Source organism: Pipistrellus kuhlii, unplaced genomic scaffold, assembly GCF_014108245.1.
Source record: "Pipistrellus kuhlii isolate mPipKuh1 unplaced genomic scaffold, mPipKuh1.p scaffold_m20_p_3, whole genome shotgun sequence".
NCBI classification, from domain to species: domain Eukaryota; kingdom Metazoa; phylum Chordata; class Mammalia; order Chiroptera; family Vespertilionidae; genus Pipistrellus; species Pipistrellus kuhlii.
The window spans coordinates 16,981,251-16,995,907 of record NW_023425529.1 but is presented as its reverse complement, the minus strand read 5'-3'; the positions used below and the strand labels follow the sequence as shown (position 1 = coordinate 16,995,907).

Below are 14,657 nucleotides of genomic sequence, written 5' to 3'. Positions count from 1 at the left end.
ATTAAGGTGGTATTTCATAAAAGTAATTATTTTTTTTAATAAATCTTTATTGTTCAGATTATTACAAATGTGATCCTCTTCCCCCCCTCAATTGCTCCCCTCCACCAGGTTCCCCATCCCCCATTGTCCTCATCCCCATCCCCCATTGTCCTCATCCATAGGTGCACAGTTTTTGTTCAGTCTCTTCCTGCACCCTCACTCCCCTTTTCCCCGAGAATCGTCAGTCCACTTCCCTTCCATACCTCTGATTCTATTATATTCACCAGTTAATATTGTTCATCAGATTTTTTTAATTCCCTTGGTTTTTAGATTCACTTGTTGATAGTTACGTATTTGTTGATCATTATTTTTATCTTTATCTTCTTCCTCTTCCTAAATAACCCCCTTCAGCAATTCATATAATTCTGGTTCGGCAGTGATGAACTCTTTTAGCTTTTTTTTATTTGAGAAGCTCTTTAACTGTCCTTTGATTCTGAGTGATAGCTTTGCTGGGTAGATTATTTTTGGCTGTAGGTTCTTGCTATTCATCACCTTGAATATTTCTTGCCATTCCCGTCTGGTCTGCATGGTTTCTGTTGAGAAATCAGCTGACAATCATATGGGTGTTCCTTTATAGGTAACTACCTGCTTTTCTCTTGCTGCTTTTAATATTCTCTCTTTGTCTTTTGCTCTTGGAATTTTAATTATGATGTGTCTTGGTGTGGTCCTCCTTGGATTCCTTTTGTTTGGGGTTCTGCGGGCTTCCTGGACTTGTAAGTCTATTTCTTTCCCCAGGTGGGGGAAGTTTTCTGTCACTATTTCTTCTAGTACTCTTTCGGTATCTTGCTCTCTCTCTTCTGGAATCCCCATAATTCTGATGTTGGTTCGCTTGAAATTGTCCCAGAGGTTTCTTACACTATCTTCAACTTTCTGGATTCTCTTATCTTCTCCCTTCTGCAGAGGAGTGTCCTCTGGCTCTTCGTGTTCTAAATCTTTGTCTTGATTCTTGTGATCTTCCAGTCTGTTTTTAGGACTTTGTATAATATTTTTTATTTCAGACAATGTTTTCTTCATTTCTAGTTGATCCCTTATTATTTCTAGTTGCTCCCTTTTCATATCCTCATAGGTCTCATTTATTTTATCTGCCTTTTTTAGTATATTGTTGAATAACCTTATAACTGTAGTTTTGAACTAAATGTCCAATCTTTTCTTTTCCTCCATCTCCTTCCTTTGTGTCCTTTCTCTTGTCTGCATTTTAGTTGTTTCCCTGATTTGATGGAATAGCTTTGTGTGCTAGGTGTTCTGGTAGAGCAGAGACCGGTTTGGCTCAAAGGATAGAGCGTCGGCTTGGGGACTGAAAGGTCCTGGGTTCGATTCCGGTCAAGGGCATGTACCTTGGTTGCGGGCATATCCCCAGTAGGGGGTGTGTAAGAGGCGGCTGATTGATGACTCTCTCTCATCGAAGTTTCTAGCTCTCTATCTCTCTCCCTTCCTCTCTGTACAAAATCAATAAAATATATTTAAAATAGGTGTTCTGGTAGAGCCCAGTAGCACAGCCTTCCCAGTTACCTGCGGTGGACAGTCTTGGTGTAGCCCTATGTGGGCTGTTTGTGCAGTCTTGTTGTTAAGCCTTGCTTATTGTTGGTATCACTGGGAAGCGTTGATCTCCAAGTCAATTGGCTGTGAGGATCAGCAGTGTCTCAGCTAGGAGGGCTTCTGTACTCGCTTGGATAGGGCGGGGTCTCGGGGTGGCACAGACAATCTTTGGTTCCCTGTCAGTCTCGCCTTAGAAAAGTCCTGTTCATGGGAAGTTTCGGAAGATTGGTTGCAGGCGCACGCACCTCTTTGGTAAAGGCGCAGACAAGCTTTAGATTCCGGCCAGTCCCTCCTTAGAGAAAGCCAGCCTCTGGAAGAGCTTCTGTGCTCAGCCATAGATGGGGCGGAGTCTCTGGTTGGTGCAGACAAACTTTGTTTTCCCTTTGGCTCCTCCCCAAGTCCTACAGTAATGGCCTCTGGCTTCACACACCTCGGAGAGATCTCTGCCCACTGCCTGACAGTCTGGCCTCTCCCTGTCTGGGGCCGTCTATCAGAGCAATAGGGTGATTTTGTTTTCCTCTCAAACAAGAAAGCCAGCTGCGCATTAGCTGTCTGCCCTCTCCGCACTGGGAGTAAGCCAGTGCCTTTTCACACACACAGTTCTCCGTACCTTTACAGTTCCTGAGGTTCAGCATGCCTTCTCTCTCCTTCCAGATGGCAGAGGCTCCTCTCAGCTAGCTGTCCGGTGCTTCAGGGCAATGCCTCCCCTGTTTTTCAGTTCTAAATTCAAATTTGTTGTAGTAGGCTGCATTCGGGTGTCTACCCTATGCCGCCATCTTGGTTTCTTTAGGCCTTTTTTTTTTAATGGCTGAGTGTGGGAACGCGTGGTGTGTGTCACATTTTCTTTATTTATTCATTCACCCCTGGACATTTAGATTGTTTCCTTATCTTCGCTATTGGAAATAGTGCAGTAAACATAGAGGTGCATATATATTTTTTTGAGTTTGTGTTTTCAGTTTCTTCAGTTAAATACCTAGAAGTGGAATTGCTGAATGTTATGGTAGTTCTAGTTTTAACTTTTTGAGAAATCTCCATACTGTTTTCCACAGTGGCTGCACCAATTTATATTTCCGCCAAGAGTGTACAAAGGCTCCTTTTCCCCTACATCTTTGCTTTTGTTTTCTCTTATCTTTTTTATAATAGCCACTTTAACACATGTGTGAGGTGATTGTGGTTTTGATTTGCATTTCCCTGATAATGAATGATGTTGATCATCTTTTCATGTACCTGTTGGCTATCTGTGTGTCTTTCAGAATGTTTTGGAACTATGGAGTTGTGTGAATTTTTATTTTTATTTTGTATATTAAGCCCTTATTAGATATATGATTTGCAAATATGTTCTTTCATTCATAGGTTGCCTTTTCATTTTGTTAGTGGTTTCCTTTGCTGTGCAGGAGTTTTTAGTGTGTTGTATTTCCACCTGTTTGTTTTTTGTTTTTGTTGCCTTTCCCTGTGTTATAAAAATAGTTATTGCCAACACCAATGTCAAAGAGCTTACTGCCCATGTTTTCTTCCAAGAGTTTTATCATTTCAGTTCTTACATTCAAGTGTTTAATCCATTTTGAATTAATTCACATGTGACTGCCCAAGTTTTTGCAACACCATTCATTGAAGCATCAAATGTTTATCCTTGGCTCTTTTGTCACAAATGAATTGGCTTACATGTATGGGCTTTTTTCTGGGTTATCTATTCTGTTACATTGATCTCTGTGTCCATTGTTATGCAAATACCATGCTGTTTTGATTACTATAATCTTGAGTTTACATCAACTTAATAGTTTCTTTATTTTTTTCTTTTTCTTTTTTTTAAATATATTTTATTGATTTTTCACAGAGAGGAAGGGAGAGAGCTAGAGAGCTAGAAATGTCAATGAGAGAGAAATATCGACCAGCTGCCTCCTGCACACCCCCTACTGGGGATGTGCCCGCAACCAACGTACATGCGGAATTGAACCTGGGACCCTTCAGTTTGCAGACCGACACTCTACCACTGAGCCAAACCGGTTTTGGCTAATAGTTTCTTTTTCTGGCATTATTATATGTTTTCTATGTATATGATATTATATGTATCCTTGTAGACTCCTCAAATCCAATGTGAAAAATTCTATATAATAAAAGCCTAATATGCTAAGTGTTTGGTCATCCGTTCAACCAATCAAAGCATAATATGCTAATAATATGCTAAGGCCACTCAACTGCTCACTATGACGTGCACTGACCACCAGGGGACAGGCATTCTGACTGGTAGGTTAGATTGCTGCTGGGCTCCAGCTGATTGGAACTGAGTGAGATGAGCCAGACATGCCCTGGAGCCCCCCCCAAAGTCCCTCCTCCACTGGTCAACCTCCTGCACCCCTCCCTGGCCCCGATCATGCACTGCTGGGGTCCCTCAGCCTGGCCTGCACCCTCTCGCAATCTGGGAACCCTCAGGGGATATTGGAGAGCTGGCTTCAGCCTGATCCCATGGGGCAGGTTGAGGGACTCCACTAGTGCACAAATTTGTGCACTAGGTCTCTAGTATGTAATAAATATCTCTCCTTGAATATGAGTACTTCAATATTATTCAACTATCTACTAGATAAAATTTAATCTTTTTTAAAAAATCTTTTAAAAAAATATATTTTATTGATTTTTGTACAGAGAGGAAAGGAGAGAGATAGAGAGTTAGAAACATCGATGAGAGAGAGTCATCAATCAGCTGCCTCCTGCACACCCCTACTGGGGGTATGCCCACAACCAAGGTACATGCCCTTGACCGGAATCGAACCTGGGGCCCTTCAGTCCCCAAGCCGACGCTCTATCCATTGAGCCAAACCGGTCCCGGCTAAAAAAATCTTTTTTCTTGACATAACCTGTGACCTGAAACAGGTGTGATTTTTGTATTTAGGGAGCTGAAAACATTGGAGAAATAAATGGAGGCCTCAGGCATAAGATGTAGGAAATATTGCAAAAAGATAGAATTTGAGTCCTGGGGTAAAAAACAGAAAACAAAAACAATTGTAATCGAGGTGAAGAGAACTGGGGAAAAAGTGGAAGGGAGGGGAATGAGATGGGCTGGGCACAGATATCTCCCCTCTTTTATGGCTTGTTAAAATGTTTACATTTTATCCTATAAGTAATAGGTGGCAGAGATTGAAAATTGTAAGCAAGAGAGTGATATGCTTAGACATACATTTTAGATTACTCTACTATCCATATAGAGGATGACTTTGAGAGAGACAAGAGTGAAAGACAAATTACATTGGGAGACTATTACAATAGTCCAGTCATAAATAGTAACTCTTCCAAAAGACAGATGTCAGTAGCAGGGATAATGATAATAATTAATAATAATAAATAGTGCTGAAACTTGTTTGGCTCAGTCGATAGAGTGTCGGCCTGCAGACTCAATAGTCCCAGGTTCAATTCCAGTCAAGGGCATGTATCTTGGTTGGGGGCACATCCCCTGTAGAGGGTGCACAGGAGGCAGCTGATCAATATTTCTCTCTCATCGATGTTTCTAGCTCTCTATCCCTCTCTTTTCCTCTCTGTAAAAACCAATAAAATATATATTTTAAAAAATAATAAAATAATGAGTAGTGAAGTGTAGCAGAATATGCCACCCCAAAATATGCTACTTTGATGTATTGATTACTTTGAGCTGGACACACTTGAAAACCAACAAATGTAGAAAGAGACTTTTTCTGAACCCCTATTAATCTGCCTAAAAACAGATCCTTCAGAAGGAATCCAATTATCATAAATCCCCTCACCGGAAATTTCAACAATCAGGAGACACTGACTTCTCACAAAAGAGAAAACTAAAAGTTGACACCAAAGGCAGACATACTTTGTCAGAAACTATCATTTTTCCCACTTAGTCTTTGAAGCAACCATTCATTTTTCCTAAAAATCATATACTCTACCTAAGAGATCTATATCCCTCCACCCCTTTCTGTATTAAAATGGTGTGTAACAGCTTCTGTCAACAATGGGCGCTGCCGCTGCTAGCACCCTGTCACTATATGGTTCTCCGCCTTCTCCCCTCCCCTGCCTCCTTCCCTCACCGCCATGCCGTCACTGGGGCCTGCTGGCTGGAGGGAGAGATGGGGCCTGCTGGCCAAGGTAGGAACAGAGGGCAGGGACTGGGGAAGGTTGGCCAGTGGCCCTGAGGATAGAGCTGGCTCTTAGCCCCCATTGGAAAAGGGCCGAATTTGCTGCCACCCACTGAGAGGGCAGGGCGGGGCGAGGATGAGCTCCCCACTCCGCCCCGCAGGGCGGAGTTATCCCTAGCCCTCAAAACCCCTGGACTGGGAGAAATTCGCTCTCTTCCGCCATGCTGCCGGCATGAGTGGGACAGGGCCCATGCTAGCATGGAGATGGCTCTTTTGTTTATTGCATCGGACTCGGCTCCCTGGTGGTCCTTGGGGATCATGACTGGAATCCCCAGCCAGGACCATGAGGGACCCCCATTCCGAAGAGCCTGACTGGCCGCGGTAGGTGTGTGTTTGTCTGTGTTTTTGTGTGAGCGCTCTGGAGGGACTGCCCCTCCATCAGGGCTCTTACCTGGGTGTTTACTGGCTGTTGCGTCAGCCATGGTTTGAATCCAGATTCGAATCTGTAATAAATTCTAGCATGCTTAATCAAATTGGCTCCGGTGGTCCATCTCTTGGGGACTCGCTTCGTAACACCCACCCCAGTTCCCTGTCCCAGCCCGGAGATGTCCTGGATCAGGCAATCAGGGCCTGCTAGCCCAGGCGAGGAACCATAGGAGGCTGGCCTGCTGATAAGAGGGACCCCCCGGGAGGTTGGCCAGCTGGGGGAGGTTGACTGTGGGAGTGCACTGACCACCAGGGGGCAGCTTCTGGGTTGAATGCCTGCCCCCTAGTGGTCAGTGTGCATCATAACAACTGGTTGTTCTGGTCGTTCAGTTGGAATGGTCACTTAGACTTTTAAATATACACATACCTAATAGCTGAATCAGTTGAGGTTCTACAATAGAAACAGAACCAGTAAGAGACAAATAGCTATAGATACATTTATTTAGATATAGAGATTTATTTCAAGGAATTGACTTATGTGATTGTGGAACTATCAAGTCCAAAATCCATAGGGCAGGGTAGCTATCTAGAAACTCAGGCTCAGTTCAAAGCTGCAGTCCACAGGTAGGATTTCTTCTTCCTCAGGAAAAAATCAGTTTTGTTCAAGGCCCACCCAGATTATTAATTATAATGTCTTAATTTTTTTTAATAAAGTTTTTTCTTTATTGAGAAACTTAAAGACTGGGTACATCAAATAAAACCAGTTTCGGGAGGTGGAGGGGTGGAGATCAAAACCCACAACAGGGAAAAAAAAAAAAAAAAAAGTTAACCCTGTCTGAAAAAAAAAAAAAAAAAAGTTAACCAAAATGAATGGTTGCTTCAAAACCAGAGAATATATTTATTTAATTGAAAAAGTCTAGGTTATTCATAATTGATCTTTTGATACAAAATGACCTATTAAATTTGCAATTTGTGGTTCTTAGTGTTTAGGTTCATAGGACAAGCAAGGAAGTCTTTAAACCTTAAGCTGAATTTCATGAGGGGTTATTTGGCATTTGAATATTAGGTCTAGTAATAATTAATGTCGTTTTCTAATACTTTTTTAAATCAAATTTATTTAAACAATACAACAAAATTTAATCAACAATATAGTTGCTGTTGTTTTCTACTACTTGTGCCCAACGCTCAGGAAGCATTTTAATCCCTCTGTTGTAAAATTCTTGTGATTTTGATGCAAAAAATTCGGTCAATGCATTTTTGAGGCATTCTTCATTATTTAATTTTTTTCCAAGAAGAAAGTTTTGCAAAGAATGAAACAAATGGTAATCGGAAGGGGCAATATCAGGAGAATATGCAGGTTGAGGGAGAACGTCCCATTCCAACTGGCGCAGTTTTTCAGCAGTGATTCTTGCAGTATGCGGTCGTGCGTTATCGTGGTGAAGAATTACGCCCTTCCGTGTGCAAGAGGCAGCTGATCGATGATTCTCATTGATGTTTCTAGCTCTCTATCCCTCTCTCTTCCTCTCTGTTAAAAAGCAATAAAATATATTAAAAAAAAAAAAAAGAATTACGCCCTTCCGATTAATCAGCGCGGGTTCTTTTTCTCTTAAAGCTTGGGCTAACCTTTCCAACTGGGCACTATACACTGCACTTGTAATGGTTTGGTTAGATGGTAAAAGTTCATAATGAAGAATTCCTTTAAAATTCCACCAAACACACAACATCACTTTTTTCGCATGCAAGTCAGGTTTTGGCGTGGGCTGCGGAGCCTCATTTTTGTCCAACCATTGGGGCTGCCTTTTCAAATTAACATTCAGCACCCATTTTTCATCTCCGGTAACAATTTGCTCTAAAAACAGCAAACGGTTTTGACGAGAGAGGAGCGAACTGCAAATTGTGACTCTTTGATTACGGTTGTTGTCGGTCAACTCATGAGGAACCCATTTTCCAAACTTTTGGACTTTGCCAAGTGCACACAATTGATTGGAAATTGTTTTTTGTGAACAATTTAAAGTTGTCGCAAGCTCTTGTTGGGTAATTTGAGGATTTTGCACCAAAAGAGCTTAAAGAGCTTCTTGATCAAAATTGGACACACGGCCTCGACCACTCTTGTCATCTAACGAAAAATTTCCCTCTCGAAATTTCTCAAACCAACGCTGGCATTTTCTGGCGCTAACTGCATCTTGACCAAGAGCACTACAGATGTTTTTTGCAGCCTCACTTGCTTTTCTTCCTAATTGGAACTCGTAGAGCATGCAGTGCCGAATATGTTCTTCATCCGCCATCTTCTTAGCCCTAGTTTTGCAACAAAAACCAAACCAAACACAAACTTTTTCAAGCAAAACTTGTTAATTGCACTTCACACGTTCTGTAGATACCGCGTGTTTGAAGGTTATGACAATACAAGTCAACGCCAAGCAAGATTTTAAACGAATGTTTAAAAACGACATTACTTATTACTAGACCCGATAGTTTTTCCTTGCTTAAGAGGTAGCAGCAGCAACAGTGCCCACCTTCTGGGAAGCTTTTTTTAATTTTTTTAATTTTATTGATTTTTTACAGAGAGGAAGAGAGAGGGATAGAAGTTAGAAACATCAATGGGAGAGAAACATCAATCAGCTGCCCCTTGCACAACCCCTACTGGGGATATGCCGGCAACCAAGGTACACGCCCTTGACCGGAATCAAACCTGGAACCTTTCAGTCCACATGCCGACTCTCTATCCACTGAGCCAAACCGAAACACTGAGCCAAACTGGTTGTTTGGCTTCGGCCTGGGCAGCTTCTTTCTTGAAGTATATTGTCTTTTTTTTTTTTTTTTTTTTTTAATATATTTTATTGATTTTTTACAGAGAGGAAGGGAGAGAGATCATCAATGAGCGAGAGTCATTGATCAGCTGCCTCTTGCACACCCCCTACTGGGGATATGCCGGCAACCAAGGGACACGCCCTTGACCGGAATCGAACTCGGGGCCCTTGAGTCCGCAGGCCGACACTCTATCCACTGAGCCAAACCGGTTTCGGCAAAGTGTAATGTCTTTTTCTTACCGTAAGTCAGCTGATGGTACATTTATAAAATATTTTTTATAGTAACAACTACAGCAGTGGTCGGCCAACTGCACTCTTGAGCCGCATGCAGCTCTCTGGCCCCTTTAGTGTGGCTCTTCCACAAAATAACACAGTGCAATTGAAACTTTGTGGTCCATGCGCAGAAGTCAGTTTTCGGCCTGGGCAAGTCTTTCGAGAAAGTGATTCTAAGGCTGAGCCACACTCAAGGGGCCTAAAAGCCACATATGGCTCACGAGCCTCCGTTTGCCGACCACTGAACTAGAGTAGTGTATAATTAAATAGTGGTAATCTAGACTAGCCAAATAGGTACATAAAAGTAACCATCATGGCTCATCTCTTGTCAATTGGGCACCTATAGACATCTCCTTAAATCATATTTAATCTTTGCCATAGCTGGTTAATCCCTTTATAATATTAGACTACTCTGGCATCCTGAAATACTTTAAGTACAACATTTAGATGCATTATTATTAGTACTAACAGATTTATTTCATTCCACTACCAGTAAATTACAGCAACTATGGTGCTAGAGTTTCTCCTTTTTTCTCACCACAATCACCATCACTTCACCTTACTCAACTCCCACAACCACCTACTTTTCTAAGTTCCTCTTCCACATTTTCTTTTTTTATTTTAAATATATATTTTATTGATTTTTTACAGAGAGAAAGAGGGATAGAGAGTTAGAAACATCGATGAGAGAGGATGTGTCTGTAACCAATGTACATGCCATTGACCGGAATCGAACCTGGGACCTTTCAATCTGCAGGCCGCCGCTCTATCCACTGAGCCAAACCGGTTTCGGCAACCACCTACTTTCCTAAGTTCCTCTTCCACATTTTCTAATACCTACCCAGAAACTGAGAAATCTAGTCACTTCTAGGCCAATAATATCACATCATTCCGGAGCAATGTTAAATGTTTGCCCAGCTTGAGCAGACTTTTCCAGATGTCTTCCCTTTCCTGGGGGCTAGATCTAAGCATAGGAAAAGAAATCCTTTCTTACTTGGGATCAAAGGTACCCTGAGGGCAGGGTGGGGAAGAGGGAGTGAAGCCCTGCTTTCTGAGTCTGCAGGCCGATGCTCTATCCACTACGCCAAACCGGTCAGGGCCTAGCCCTGCTTTCTGTATTGTTGCTCAGAGTCAAGACTGACAATTCAGTTTGATGGTTTACCCTTCTGACCTCTCCACTAGGAGAACTTAGAATTTGGTATACACAATTTAGTCCTTGAATATTATTAACCTTTTTAGAGTAAGATCTGCCAACTCTAAAACTAAACCAGAAGGAAGAAATGTGTGTTTTTGAGAGTTCTTGCAATTCTCCAATACTATGAATATCAGTGTTTTGACCACTGAAACTGTATTTTCCCTACTGCCTAGCACTATATTCCAGAACAGTGCTTATGAAAATTTAGGGTGCACAAGGATTAGATATTTATTTATTTATTTATTAGAATATGTTTATTACAGCTGGAGACAGTGAAACAAGATAGGGCCTAGGACAGAAGAAGTAACAGGACAGAGCCTAGGCAGGGCTGCTTTGGCTCACTAGAAAGTCAGAGAATAAGAGAAGACAGGCCGAAACTGTTTGGGCTCAGTGGATAGAGCGTTGGCTTGCGGACTGAAAGGTCCCAGGTTTGATTCTGGTCAAGAGCATGTGCCTTGGTTGTGAGCATATCCCCGGTGGGGTGTGCAGGAGGCAGCTGGTCAATGTTTCTCTCGAAGAGAGAGGGAAGACAGGCTCGAGGGTTTAGCCCAGGATGAGCTGCCACTGCCCACTGCTTCCCTGGTTGCAAGTCTCTTGAGAAGTTAGAGTTTAGGACAGTGGTTGGCAAACTGGGGCTCTCAAGCCACATGCTGCTCTTTGGCCCCTTGAGTTTTTAGCAAAGGCCAGTTTAGGAGTACCCTATGTAATTAAGTTAATAACAATGTACCTACCTATATAGTTTAAGTTTAAAAAATTTGGCTCTCAAAAAAAATTTTGATCATTGTACTGTTGATATTTGGCTGTTGACTAATGAGTTTGCTGACCACTGGGATAGGAGGTACATGCCTGAGAGACAAGAAAGAAGTCAAGCGGGAGAGAGGGGAAAAAAGGAAGAGATAGAGAAACATTGATCGGCTGCCTCTTGCACATACCTCACCCAGGGCTGGGGATGGAACTCAAAACCTAGGTATGAGCCTTGACTGAAAATCAAACCCAAGACATAGGACAACACTCCAACCAACTTAGTCACACCAGCAAGGGCATGTTCAGCTTTAGCTTACCCAGGCATACTTCCCTATCTCAGCAGCCTCCTTCTCAAACTTTTTGGTGGATCTTTTGTCAATCCCACCACATTTGTAGGTCAGATGGCCAGTAGTGGTAGACTTGCCGGAATCTATGTGTCCAAGACGATGATGTTGATATGGGTCTTTTCCTTTCCCATTTTGGGTTTGATTTAGTGGTGGTTTTTACAACACTTGTGTTCTGGCAACAAAGCCGTTGCGAAAAACAAGAATTAGAGAATCTAAAAGATAAGACTGCTGGGTCCCATTCCCAACTGAAAGATCTAGGACAAGCCCTAGTCGAGTAGCTCAGTTGGTTAGAGTGTTGTCCCCATGTACCAAAGTTGTGAGTTTGATCTCCCGTCAGGGCACATATAAGAATCAATCAATGAAGGAATAAATATTAATAAGTGGAACAATGGATCATTCTCTCTCTCTCTCTCTCTCTCTCTCTCTCTCTCTCTCTCCCCCTCTCTCTCTCTCTCTCTCTCTCTCTCTCTCTCTCTCTCTCTCATTTTGTCCAATAGGTTGAGACTATTACAGGAAGTCAGGGTGCAAACAAGGAGAGAAGTTAGAAGGCATTGAACAGTCCAAGCAGTATGTGGCACTTTAGTATAATAGTCTTCTGGATGGTTAGTAAGGGGTTAAGTTCAGCTTGTGTTGTAACTTGCCAATATGAGCTTCCCCTTTTGCCAGAGGACGCAGGTAATTTCAAACCCCAGCTCTTCTGTGATTCGGGCAGTAACAAAATAAATACATTTTTTTAAAATATAGATGATAGATAGATAGATAGATAATAGATAACTTGCCTGGCTGGTGTGGCTTAGTGGTTGAGCATCACCTATGAACCAGGAGGTCATGATTTGATTCCTAGTCAGGGCACATACCAGGGTTACAAGCTCGATCCCCAGTAGGGGGCTTGGAGGAGCCGACTGATCAATGATTATTTCTCATTGATGTTTCTCTCTCTCCTTTCTCCCTTCCTCTCTGAAATCTGTAAAAATATTTTAAAATAATTAATAAAAGAAATAACTATTTCCTGCTACTCTGCTGGTTCTCTGAGTCGTAGTTCATGTGATGATTAAAAATAATAATAATAAAAATAAATAAATAAAATAAAATAAAATTCTGCTCAAACAGTTCAAAAAAGAAACATGTGTAGTAAAAAAAAAAATTTTTTTAAAGAAGCAACTGGAGCCCAGCTGGCATGGTTCAGTGGTTGAAGGTTGGCCTATAAATCAAGAGGTCAGGGTTTGATTCCCAGTCAGGGTACATGACTGGGTTACAGTATGAGTCCCCAGTGTGGGGCATGCAGGAGGTAGCCAATCAATGACTCTCTCTTATCATTGATGTTTTTATCTCTCTCCCCCTCTCCATTCCTCTATGAAATCAATAAAAATATTTATTTATTTATTTATTTATTTATATTATTTTTTATAAACAAAAGCCAAGTTTATTTGTTAATTTCTTGCATTTGAAGTACTCCTCGATGATATCCTTTGCCTGAGACTCTTTGCCATAGTCCTTCACCACCACAAACTGCAGCCAACCACTTTACAGGGTTTTCCCTCCCTGTCGATTTTACAGAGGCCTACCCATTCCCCTAGTTTCTTGTTGTCAACCTTACTGAGGTGGATTTGGTGTTCAGCACAAAGAGCCTCCACCAACTTGACGTACATGGGCTCATCACAGTTGGATGCAAGTATATAAAGGTGGGCTTGGCGCTTGTCTAAGGCGTTGGCGGCTTCGTGAATTCCCCACGCGAGGCCGTCGTGGATGAGGGCGGTCTTCAGCACCTCTTGCAAAGCAGCGTTAACGTCCATTACAAGGCCTTCCTCGGCCACGCGGTGGGTTATGGGTAGAGCCGAATCTTGAACGCACCCAAGACTCCGCCTCCGCGCCACTCCGTGGCAGCAGAGAAAGAGCTAAAAATATTTTTTTTTAAAAAGAAGCAACTGGCTGAAACCGGTTTGGTTCAGTGGATAGAGCATCGGCCTGCGGACTGAAGGGTCCCAGGTTCAATTCCGGTCTAGGGCATGTACATTGGTTGTGGGAACATCCCTGGTAGGGGGTGTGCAAGAGGCAGCTGGTTGATATTTCTCGCTCATCAACGTTTCTAGCTCTCTATTCCCTCTCTCCTCCTCTATGTAAAAAAATCAATAAAATATATTTTAAAAAAAAGAAGAAGAAGAAGAAGCAACTGGATTCTAGATATATTTTGATGCCTAGTAAACAAAGATGGTTTTATGATTTTGGCCTGAGCAACTAAACAGACAGAATTTGTCATACACTGATGGAGAAGGCTATAGGAAGAACTTGTGTTCTTGGTGGTCATTGTGCGTCATAGTTACCAGTGGGACAGTCGGATTGTAGCACAGTTGCTTAGACTTTTATATATATAGATAGGATCAGAGTAATCCTAGTTCCCTGAAACTATTTCTCACATGTTCAGGGCTAACACTAAAGTGACAAAGGAATGACATGTTTTCATCAAAGTTTGCTTCTTCCTTTTCAATATGGGGAGGAATATTGGAAGTTTGGTTTGGAAATATTAATTTTGTGCTGCTTATTAGAAATTCAAGTGAAGATATTAAGTAAGGAGTTGGATGTATGAGACTTGAATAGGGGAATAGGTCTAGGATAAAGATATACATTTGAAAGTCCAAAGTATATGCTGTAGATGGCATTTAAAGTTCTATGGCAGAATGAGATCATCAATGTAGTGTGTGTAAATAGAAAAAAGGTTTGAGCCGAAACCGGTTTGGCTCAGTGGATAGAGCGTCGGTCTGCAGACTGAAGGGTCCCAGGTTCGATTCCGGTCGGGGGCATGTACATTGGTTGTAGGCACACCCCCAGTAGGGGGTGTGCAGGAGGCAGCTGGTCGATGTTTCTCTCTCATCGACGTTTCTAGCTCTCTATCCCTCTCCCTTCTTCTCTGTGGAAAATCAATAAAATATATTTAAAAGAAAAAAGGTTTGAGAACTAAACTTTTCAGTATATCGGGGATAAGGAGGAATCAGAAAGGAAACTCAGAGAGAACCACCAGGTTAGTAGGGGGAACATCAGGACTGCAGAATAACTACAAAAGGAGATTAAATTAAAGACTTACAGGTATTTTTTTACTCCTGGTCACTTCTTTACTTCTTGGGCCTCTCGACTATAATTTCAAAAAATAAGCAATAAATAAATAAATATCTCCTGGCCAATAGATGTTTGCTAAATCACA

General features: G+C 42.0%; 1 pseudogene; it reads right to left on the bottom strand.

The window, feature by feature from the left end:
* Positions 1-12,861: 12,861 nt before the first annotated feature.
* On the bottom strand, positions 12,862-13,333 carry LOC118730323 (annotated as a pseudogene).
* Positions 13,334-14,657: the final 1,324 nt, after the last annotated feature.